Source organism: Primulina tabacum, chromosome 11, assembly GCF_025594145.1.
Source record: "Primulina tabacum isolate GXHZ01 chromosome 11, ASM2559414v2, whole genome shotgun sequence".
Lineage (NCBI taxonomy): Eukaryota > Viridiplantae > Streptophyta > Magnoliopsida > Lamiales > Gesneriaceae > Primulina > Primulina tabacum.
In genome coordinates, this window is record NC_134560.1 from 35,717,360 (window position 1) to 35,729,615 (window position 12,256).

The 12,256-nt window shown below is 35.8% G+C and overlaps 1 protein-coding gene and 1 long non-coding RNA gene across 2 annotated transcripts in view; one reads left to right on the forward strand and one right to left on the reverse strand.

Annotated features, from left to right (window-relative positions):
• LOC142519341 (protein AGENET DOMAIN (AGD)-CONTAINING P1-like) overlaps positions 1–12,256 on the reverse strand; it is a 61,030-nt gene that overhangs the window by 14,491 nt on the left and 34,283 nt on the right. The gene's annotated exons all lie outside the window — the stretch shown is intronic.
• LOC142518839 (uncharacterized) lies at positions 6,972–8,124 on the forward strand. Its single transcript, XR_012813660.1, has 2 exons — positions 6,972–7,538; positions 7,718–8,124. It is a non-coding gene; the product is annotated as an uncharacterized LOC142518839 (long non-coding RNA).

The following is a 12,256-nucleotide window of genomic DNA, read 5'->3' on the forward strand; positions in this document are numbered from 1 at the left end:
TTTAAAATATCATGAATTTGTGCTCAGGGCGCTGCCATGACTAAAATCTCACCCCAGGTGCAAAATGACTATTTTGCCCCTGGAAACCCAAAAATTACCATTTGCCCCTAGAGTTAAAATTTCACGTTTTTGACATTTTCTAAATTACATTGACTCTAACATGTCCCAAATAATTATTTAAGACTAAATGAATTTTCCCATATTTATATTTGGCTTAAATCGATGACTTATAAATTAATATTTAACTATAACATATTAATGCATTTTAATCCCGAATTAAACCGAACCTTAGCATAAAATTCCCAAATTAAAAACTTAGACTTCTAATAATTATTTGAGCTTAAATATAATTTCTCATAATTTTATTAATCATAAATCTAGGCGTTTCAGTTAATTCATTAATTAACGTTTCGTGCGGCGATTAAATCCCGCATAAAACTAAAACTCATTATTTTGATCCGAAACTTACCAAACTCCTTAAAATATCCCAAAACATATTGATAATTATTCCTAGATGTAAACTGGAGCCCATTTCATAACTTAATCGAATTATTTTAAAACTTGGACCGGTGTCCCGGTTTTAACCCGAATCGACTCGAAACTTAACCGAATTATACCCAAATTTTTACCATGCTTTACCAACATCTAAAAGGTCCTAAAAACATCAAAACCTGACCCTTAGTCACTCTCACAATAGGCCAGCAAGCTGCTGAAATTTCCAGCACGTGCTAATCCGAAAACCCAAGCCACCAACTTTCCTTATTTCGACTCTCGCCTAAATCTGATGGGAACAGCTGTTACTCATCCTTCCCTAGACCACCCTAGGACTCCTCTGGACGCAAAGGAACCACGGCTACACCCCCATGCACGAAGCACAGCCCACACGATCGATAGACACCTCAAACGCCCTATGCGACCAACCTCCTCCCCGAGCTCGATCAGCTTCGTGGCTCGTCCCAGCCCTGGCCGAGCCTTTCCAGGCCATGGTTCAGACCCCTCAGGGTCTGGTCCATGGCTTGGTATGGCCCCTGCAACGCTGGTCCCTACAAATCCACCGATCCTCAGGGTTTGGTCCATGGCTTGGTATGGCCCCTCCAACGCTGGTCCCTACAAATCCACCGATCCACCCACTAAGAGCCCAAAACCACAAGAACTCGGCCGAACCTTACCCAACGCTACCAGGTTTCGTTTCCAGCTTATAATCCCTTTCTTTTTTGGTGCCATAAAAATGAATCATGTAATTAAAATAATTTTCCTGAAATTTCCCGGTCTCTGCTCCTCGTTCGTACGCGAAATGAAACTTTAAAATCATAGTGCATGAACTTTTAAAATTTCATGAATTAAATCCTATCATGCAATAATAATGCATAAAAATAATTAAACACAATTTAATAAAATAAACATACATTTTATGCTTTAAAAGAATTTAATAAATACCAAAGAAATTTAATAATTTACATGCATGTGGTTCACGTGGACTTTTCGATTTTCGGGATGTTACAAGGACACTTCCAACCCTTAACCACTTGACCCCTCATGACCCTAACCACCCTGGACCACGCCCAGGCCAAGCCCAGACCAACCCCGAGCTCCAAAATCGAAGCCACATCTCGGCAACTTGTCATGGCCGAGAAAACCCATATGAACATGGACTCTTGTTTCTGTTTCTGGACCTAGCCAACCCAACCAGGCCCTGAACCAGCCCCTCTAGCACCCTTCTAGGACCTTAAGGACCTAACCTAGCCCAGTCCAAGCCCCCTGGCCGAGCCCCTTTTCCCTGCAGAAGCTTCTGAAACCTGCGTAGCCCCTTGCTTTCCCTTGGGTGGAGTCCTTGTTGGATAGGACTCCTCCCAGCCCCTGGTTTTTGAGTCCTAGCATGGCTAGGACTCTTCCCTGACTCATACATGGTCCTAGCCCAGACCTGGTCCCAACCGAACACAAGCTAAGCCATCCAAGCCCTCAAAACCGTGCCCCTCAAATCCCTCATGACACCCGATGGTTCCAGCTCTTATTCTATCATGTTGTGCAGCTTGTTGATCGAGTTTCTAGGACCCTAACTCATGTAAAAACATGCTTTAACAAATCCTAATTCATGGCAGCCCCTTAATCAACATAAAAACATGATTTTGAATCAACAAACAAGAGCTAAATACATGCATATGTATAGTAGCGAAAATTACAATTTGAGTGCCTTGTTTTCTTTCAAAACATGTTCAAATAAATATTATGGTGTGATAGATGTTTGAAGGAAAGAATGTGGTGTGCCTTTGCGTATTTAACGCACGAATTCTCGTTGATGATTGCGAAGAGCGGAGAAGACAACCTTGGCCAGAAATCTACCTTGAAATTTCGAATTTTTCCTCTTGAATATTGTATGTGTGTGAGTCGTGTATTTGGAGAATTGGGGTGTGTGCAAAAATCTGAAAAGTGGGCATAGGAATTGTGAGGGTTAAGGGGTGGGTTTAACACTTTAAATACAATTAATTCACTAATCAAGGCTTAGGCCTATTAAGCTTACAATAGGCCCATTAGTGCTTGATTAGAATTTAATTAAAATATTAAAATAGTTTTGTTTAAATAAGTTTGTGAATTTAATAGCCGGGTTGCCAAAAATTTCGTGTTTTTGTTGAGAAACCAACACCGGTAAAATTTACGTCCCGTCGTATAAAATCACCTCAAATTTACGTCACCTTATTTTCAAAAAAAATAAAAAGCATCATCCATATTTTAAATAATTAAAAACAATTATTTAATAAAACCATTTTCCATTTTTCAGCCCCCGGTCTCCGTTCCTCGATCGTAACTCGAATAACCTTTTAAAAATACATTTTAATGCAACCAATAGAAAAATATATTTTAAACATGAAAATATGCACAACATAATTAATTCCTGCAATTAAAACCTTTAATTAAAATACAAGAGAATTTAATAACTGCATGCATGTGGTTCGCGTGGACCTTTAAATTTTCGAGGCGTTACATAACAAATACATGATTTTAGAAAAAAACAACATATTATACATAATATAATTCGTATGACATATCATCAGCATAAACATAAGCATATATTGGCTTAGACATAAGATTCCTCAATTTTCTATGGTCTATTGATATCAATATCTAAATGAGAAATATTTAACTTATATGGTATGTCTGTATCGTTCTATTTCAATGCAAATAATTTTTATATTTTTCTTTTCGTAATCAGATGAAAAGAATAAAATTCAAATCTTTACTTATATCATTTTTTATCATTTTTTGATCCACTACTATTTTAAGGGGCTGATGCCATATAACCTTGCTGTCTAAGGGCCATAAACATATCTCATATTGAGATTTTCACCCATATCTAGTAGAATCCTCACAGTGCCAAATATATAACATACGATAATCATATCAAGAAGAGATAGAAGAAAAATTGAGCTCGACCGTAACTTTCAAAAAATTAAAAAAAAGAAACAAGGCATAACCAAAATTATACTTTTAAAACAAGCCAAATTACCTTATATCTTGAAGAAAACGTGAAAAATGATTTTTTTTTGTCGCTAGGATTTTCGATTCCTCCTTAGATCTGGACTGCAACAGAGCTTCGATACTCGACAGAACTAAGAGATCAAATCTCGGAATTCTTGAGAGCACTAGGAATCAACTTTCAAAAAAGGAGTAATTTTCGGGTGTAATTTTTGAATGAGAGGTTTCTCCTATTTATAAGGGCCGAATGCTATCCTGATCATGTATTATCTTTACGTTTAAAATTTTGAATTAAATCTTGAATCTAGTATAATATATCCTCCCTTATCTATCCTTGGATAAATTTTTGAAATTATCCCTTTGTTAGGCCTTGAAATTCGAATTCGAGGTCTAATTTTCCAGCATCCGGTAGATGTTTTATTCTGCAGTACAACTTAATTTTTTCCCTATGTATTTTCAAATTTGTTGACCATCTATCCTTAAGATAGGACTCTTGATTTTATTGAAATAATGGTAAGAAAACTTCTGAATTTCCATGCATACATTTCTTTATCGTGTAGACTTTTATCTATCTTCTTAACCTACTTCTATTATAAAAATTTATATATATATATATAAATATATATACATACATGAAAATTTTGAAATCTAAGATTGTATTATCTTTTTGTTTGATATCTCTTGTGTATCAATATTATCTCAAACTTTATACTTTTGCCTCATATTTTATTCACAAATTTTGAAATTATATCCCACAATTTTCGAAATTCACATGTTTATATCTAATATATCCTTATTTAAATTATTAGATTTTGACATATTTATTTATTACAAAAAAATAGGCTTATCATCAAGTTTCGAATCCCATGAATATTTGTACAACATGATTTAATTATCCACACAATTTTAGATAGTCTATATAATCTTAAATAAAAGATATTAGATAAACTTAGTATGACTTTAAGTACAAGAATAATATCACAAGTTTTTAAAAGAATTCGAGGGTTTTATATTGTGCATCTAAAGGTAGATCAGACATAAACTTAAGTGCCGGGGCTTTCTCAATAGGAAAAAAGCTAAGCAATCCTTGCTTTTGAGAGTAAGCAAAGAGGATGAAATCCTAAAACAAATTATCTTTCATAGCTAAAAAGAAAGAGTAGATCTTTTGTGAGATGGTCTTACGAATCTTTATCTGTGAGACGGATGAACCCTGCCGATATTCACAATAAAAAATAATACTCTTAGCATAAAAAGTTATACTTTTCATGGATGACCCAAATAAGAGATCCGTCTCACAAAATACGACCCGTGAAACCGTCTCACACAAATTTTTGCAAAAAGAAAAGGGTAAAGACGTAAAGCAATTGCATGGAATATCAAGTGTCAAAAAGTTATAGCACTTTCAAGTCTCACCACTTGAGCGTAATTAAAGAAGTGACGGTAAAAACTGTAGGGATGTAAACGAACCAAACCGTTTGTGAGCTATTCGAAGCTCGATTCGATAAAAGCTCGTTTGAGCTCGTTTAATGAGGCTCGTTAAGATAAACAAACCAAACTCAAGCTTTACAGTATTCGGCTCGTTAGCTCGTGAACATGTTCGCTGGTAAGTTCATGAGTAATCTTTTAGATGAAAAAATAATAGTTTTGATATTTGATTTATTGACTTTGCATATTATTTATGAAATATATAGAAAAATCTATTAAATTTATTTATTATAATAAATTTACAAATTTTAATAAGAATAATATATTTTTCTTTAAATATATAATTTACTTTTTAATTAATTTAATGAAAATTTAAATGTATAATTCATATTTATTAAGCTTGTTTAGGCTCGATAAAGGCTTGAATAAGCTCGTGAGCCATGCATATATTCGTTAAATAAAGCTCGAGCTCGGCTCGATTATAAACGAACCAAGCTCAAACATTAAAGAGTTCGGCTCGGCTCGACTCGATTACATCCCTAGTAAACAGGAAAAATTGCATTTTTGGTAATAAATGTCAAAACTATAGCACATTTGAGCACAATTAAACAAGTAACGTTCTTAGTTTACTAATTTGTATTTTTTTTCCATTATAATCATTTTATAACAGAGTGCTAATGTGAGATCGGAAATTGTTCGCTCTATATTGCTAGCGTATTCGATTCACGGGAAACTCAGGCAGTGAAGAAGCCAAGGTGGGGGGCGGGTGGGTGCGACCATCCCCCTTCAATTTTTTATTTTCATTGACTAAGTGTCTAAATTAATAATTTTATTTTTTCACTTTTCCTCCTAATATTTGTTCTTGTCCCCCATAAATAATTTTTTTTTGCTCCATCAACCTCCATTTTTTGGCTCCATCCTTGCATTAAGGTGAAAAAGGACAAAATCTGAGAAAAAAATTGTGAAAATTTATGGAATAAAATAGTGAATTGACGACTAAAAAACGGGGAGCCTACATGTTATAAGACATGTAATTTCTTCAATTTTATTAGATGCAGTGAAATATTTTTATCATATAATGTTAGTTGGAATGATGTGTTTGATAACTACGTTCGGAACAAAGCAGGTTACTCTTTTTTGGCTGGTAGATAAGTAACCATCCAGTGCAATCTTTCAATTAATAAAATAACCTTTTGAAGTGGAATGTTATATATACATTTTAAAGTATAACGAATTAACAAAAAAAACTTAGATAATAATTGTACATATTTTTATTAGGAAAATTGAATTTTTTGTTCTATATATTTATTTGTGTGTGATTTTGGTCCTCTATGTTGTCAAATTTCAGTCTTAATCTCGTATCTATCAATTTTTGGTTCATCTGGAATGTTGATGTAGTATCATCTCGACGCCACATCAAGAATAAGAATAAAATTTTTAAAAAACATAGTTGACGAAAAATAAAATTTTACAGTATAAAGGATCAAAATCACACACATATATATATATATATGACCAAAATTGTAATTTTCTCTTTTTTTATATATTTTTTCTAAATACCTCACATCTAAAATGTGATGGATGTTATGGATTTAAGGGAGACATGTCATATATTTAATGGCAATTATAATATGCCAATATATATAAACTTAATCAACCACATGCAAGTATATTAATTAGTGTATATACAAAAGAAAATTTTGAAGTTCACGAGAGATTATATTTTAATATATTTAATATTTGGTGATCAGGTGAATTTTCATTGTTAAAGTTTCTTATCATGATTTAATCATAGCGTGAAAGAGATGAAATCGAGTTAAAACTGTGGAAAAAGAGATGAATTTAGGATGCTGGGGCAACACCGCAAGCAAAGAAGGGAAATGTTTTGTTTACTGCTCTTGGAATGAGCCGTGCATCTTACGACCTATGAAGTTAATAAACTGATGAAACACGGCTGGAACGAACAGGGGTTATACGTCGTCTTGCATGATTTTTTAGCCTATATACGAAGGAAAGAGTTACACGGGCCCTTGTTGGTTTTCTGTTAGTCTTAGAGCCTTGCAATGCCCCAATTTCAAAGCAAATTCAGTAGGTAAGAAACACGGAGCAGATCATAGGGTGCTGTTTAAGGCGGCGTGCTCGTTCTCATGGTTTGAAGAAATCGAAAATCAAGGTGGGTCAAGCCGTGTATTGAGCGTAGTCTAAGAGAAAAAATTTACATTAATCGAGAGAAGGAGCCGTGTGAAGCTCCTTAAGCAGAATATATATATCCCGTGTCATGCTAAGGACATGAGAAAAAGGAAAATGAGGCACGATTCATACATGTTAGGGAAGAGAGAGCCGTGCAATTCAAATAGGGCAAATCTTGAGATTTTTGGCAAGAATCCAAGGTAGGAGGCCTTCTCATCTTCTCTTTCTTGATTTCTCCTTGTTCAATATCCCGCCTATAAAAAGGGCACAAACAAACCCTTCATTTATCAAGTTCTTTAGTGAAAGTGAATTAAACATCAAAAAATGTCTTCAGACAAGCTAAGGTTCTTCTTCGTCTTACATTGTCGTTTATGCTAGTGTTCTATGTTGTCTCAATGGTGGAAGCTGCTAGGGATTTAAAGAAAATATCGCTACTGCCACAAATCCAGAAGGTAGTATCAGCTTCTCCAACTTCATTAATTAAACTAATACTTGACAACATATAACCTTCCGGAAATGTTAACGTGTTTAATCATATATATCATTGTTCATTATCCATGTTTGATAAATTTACAACTCACAAACGGTCATAGATTACTGATATTTTTTTCTTTATGTGTTCATCTTGCAGTTGATGGGATCCCTGACGGAGAGAGCAAAATGACGTCTTCGCCATACAATTTCTTTGATGGGATTCCTCTCAAGCTGTTACGCTGTAAAGATTTCTGCCCCCTAACACCTAGTTGCTGCTTTTGATATGCTTGAAACCAAGTGAACCAATGCATGGACTTGAAGACAGCTAATAATTAAACCGTCGCTATGTTGTAATTTCGTTCCGAGTCGTATTTGCTTTCACAATTTCATAATGTGTTGTACAATTATTTGGGAGTCGCGACTGTCCAAATATTAACATTGCATGTGGTGTGAGGCTTCAATCATGTAACGTTTATGTTGGTACAATACTCCCCTATGCGGCCTGAAATGGTATTGAATAACCCGTTCACTCATATATTATAATCTTATTTCGAGTTTTCTCTCTCTCGTGAGTCCAACAATGAATTAAGCGTCAGAATGTCCACACCGAAAAACTCGGGTTAATTGTGTACGATCCCCCTGTAAATATCCTAGTTGGCACACAATACCCTAGATTATTTTAATAGGCTCAAAGGTTCTCTCTCAATTGAAATATTAGCTCACATGCTTCCGATCGACATTTTGTATCTGCACGCACAGAAGATGCAAATGTTGCTTGTATTTTATCAATTTTTTACATCAACTTCATAAAATGGCCCTCAATTTATATGATTTAATTAGTTTCTTGTCTTCTACATCTTCATTGTACGAGTTTGGAATTAAAGTCGTGGTGTACGAGAAGAAAAAATCCAGATGTATGATATATTATAGTTGCACATTGAAAAATTGGGGGTTCTTTTGATGGTGCAAACCCGAGACATACTGGTCAGTACCGAATGGTGGCAAAGATTAATCGTGTGCTGATTTAAGGAGAACAACTGCAAAAAAATTTATTGGTCTTGAAACTCGATTCGAGCCTCCTTAAGATGGCGAAGCTAATTCCAAGGAGCTGGAGGTGATGGAAGATCTCTGTCACTTTTTATGTGCATACTTCATGGGTTTCATGTGCATTGCTGTTCCTTAAGCTAATTAGCATTCTTGCTAAGTAATAGTGTGATTATGTAATAGGGTTTATCCTCTGTATGAATTCATTAAGTATTGGAGTTCTAGATAGGGTAGAAGTTATGTGTAGTTATGGAAAAAGTGCACTAAATATGTATTTTGGCTATGAAATGTTTGGTAGTTTAATGTATTTTGGTTATGAAAGAAAATAAGTTTTATTCATTGTGTGGCTAGTAAATTAGGGTATCTTTATTGCATCATTGTAAAAAAAAAAAAACATTATTGATGTGATCTTAGTGAAATGGATAAGCCGGGTAAGGGGCTCCACCAGATCAAATCAATAATTTAGTGTTTAGAAATTTGAGTGAAGATAATGGCTTCGATAACACCTGCAAACAAGAAAAGGAACTCGTGAATGGGCGCCGGAGGAGTGTCCGGCGTAACTACTTCGATGCTTAAGTCAGCAGGTTGAAGATGAACACAAACGAATATATGTGAGAATATACGTGAGTGCTTGAGAGTTCAGAGTTTTTTTCAGTATCTGTAATTGATATTAATACCTGCTATTTATAGTAGAAAATATGGTAGGTATTTCGTTTCCAGTGCCACCTACTAAGTATGACAAGTCGGCTGTCCATACAATAGCTTCTGATGACTTCTAAAATACTTCAAGCTCAAGTTGCTCTGACAGATTAGACAGCTTGTATCAATCACACTCGAGTGTGGAACAATTCTCAAGGTGGCCCGGGTGGTAAGGTACCCGGGTGCTTGTGACGAGGGCCCGGGCTATTGACTACCCGGGAAGAGGAGAAATGCCCGGCTAGTGAGAAAAGTACCCGACAGATTGATTCTGATCCGGGCTATCCAATGAATAAATCGGGTTAATGATGATCCGGATCCTTATGAGGTATCACCAATTACATTGAAGTTTCCATCCACACAACCCCTGTAACGTGTAACATGTAGAAAACAAAACAAATTACATTCAATTAAATCAAAAGAAAACACATTGTAAATAAACATATATTCCAATTCACTCCACCAAAACATGTGATATTCAAGTTTTCATTCAACCAAGACACATTACATTCAAGTTTCCAAAACACATGACCTTCAAGTCTTCTTATAAAATCCTCACAAAATTAAGTACGTGACATTCTTGTTTCCATATCAACCAATGCACTCAATCAGCGGTCTATGGGCCCTATCTTCTAATAGAATGTGTACTGGAATTTGTCCTCACAGAAGCATTGGTAGTTGCATCCATGCCTTGAGTTCCTACATTGGCAGTTGTACCTACACTAGCACCTACACTAATTCTTTATGTTGTTTTTGATCTAGCATTGGCCATTGCTCTGCTGTAATGGCTCATTTACACTCTTCTGCCTAGATTCTGCAAGTCCTAAGAATAAACAAAATGTTTGAGAACATGGAAACATAAAAACCCAACATGTTAATACGATATATGAACATACCTTTACAGAAGTAGTTGATCTCACTGTTGGATATCCCTGGGGTTGATTCATGAACACTGAATGAGGTGCATTAGATGATGATGCACCATCTGCATGTGGTGCAGTAGTTGATTGTGAATGGATGTGGTGCAGTAGATGATTGTGCACCATGTTGCTGATGTTTATCCGACCAAGAAGATCATTCACATTAGTAAATTGAATCGTTAGAATTCTTGAATTTAGTCACTCTGCTCTAACCGCGGGTTGTCTTGAATGATGAGAAGCTTGGGATGATCAGTGATGCGAACCTCTAGTTTTTCCCTTTGTTGGTGGCTTTCTAGAGACTTTCTTTGATGGACTACATGATGTTTGTCTGACTCTACCCTGTGTTTTCATGCCTTTAGCAAACCATAAATTGTAATAAATTAAATTCAATGTCAAAAGAGCTTAAATATATAAAACTACGTTGTTTACCTGAAACAAATTTTAGTTTGGATGAACTTCATTAGTACATGTTAATACATTGTGACCAATGTCACGTCCCGAGACGGGGAATTGGTTGACACCGGTGTTGCTCTCAAATTCACATTCGGAAACAACAAGCCTCAGAAGTACAGAATTCAAAAACCAGTCTTTTATTCATAATACTGAATATTCAATGTCTGATACAACTCAATTAATAATGTTTTACAGCGAAAATGTAAAACCAAAAATACAATGTCGGAACAGATGCAGCGGAATTTAAAATATGAACCAGAACTGAGAACAACAATCTTCATCACCAGCCCCAAAATTGAATCTGCTCTTCTTCTTCTAACTTTTCTTCCTCGTTCTTATCTGAAATGGGTTTGGTGGGTGAGTGATATGATTTTCACTCAGTAAGCAGGGGCGGGAATAACTTCCAGTTTTCGAAATCATTTTCAACAGAAACAGTATTACAATAATATACAGAAACTCATCTTTTCAGAACAGAAATCAGAATTCAGAAATCACAGGTTTCCGAACAGAAATCAGAATTAGTAAGCACTAAGCACGTTAGTGAATTTCATGGCTAAACTGATATCAGTCCCCTATATGTTCTCTCCTCTAAGGGGTGAGGCCAGAATCAGAATCAGAATCAGAATTCAGAAATGTTCAGAATATATATTCCTACCATTAGTTCACTAGGGAGTTTCAGTGCTTCAACAGTAATTTGCTAGAATTTCGGTTGAAGTCTACTGGAATTGGAATCCACAATTCGAATTGGAATCTCTTCATATTTTAGCCTTTCATTTAAATTTCCCTCAACCAACAATGGTCCCGCTTCAAGAATATGACCAGGATCGGAAATATATCTTCTAAGCTGTGAAACGTGGAAAACATTATGGATTCTTGACATATCAGGTGGAAGTGCTAATCTGTAAGCAAGTGTTCCCACTTTGTCAAGAATCTCAAATGGTCCGACGTATCTGGGATTCAGTTTCCCAGCCTTATTGAATCGGATTACACCCTTCATGGGTGACACTTTCACATATGCCTTCTCTCCAACTTCAAATTCCACGGGTCTTCTTTTCATGTCAGCCCAGCTTTTCTGTCGATCTTGTGCAGCTTTTAGTCGCTCTTTGATCACAACAACTTTATCTACTGTTTCTTGGATCAGTTCGGGTCCAACGATGGCTTTTTCCCCACTTCATTCCAATAAAGTGGTGATCGACATTTTCGTCCATACAGCGCTTCGTATGGTGCCATTCCAATACTACTGTGGTAACTATTATTGTATGCGAACTCGATTAAGGGTAGATGTTCACTCCAATTACCACTGAAGTCTAGAGCACATGCCCTCAGCATATCTTCTAGAGTTTGAATTGTTCTCTCAGTTTGGCCGTCGGTTTGAGGGTGATAAGCCGTACTAAGAGTAACTTTTGTCCCCATAGCTTGTTGAAAGCTCTTCCAAAAACGAGATGTAAACCTAGGATCTTTGTCGGATAGTATGCTAGCTGGAACTCCATGTAATCGCACGATCTCATTCATGTACAAGGTGGCTAGCTTGTCCAGATTATAGTTCATACGTACGGGTAAGAAGTGCGCAGATTTTGTGAGTC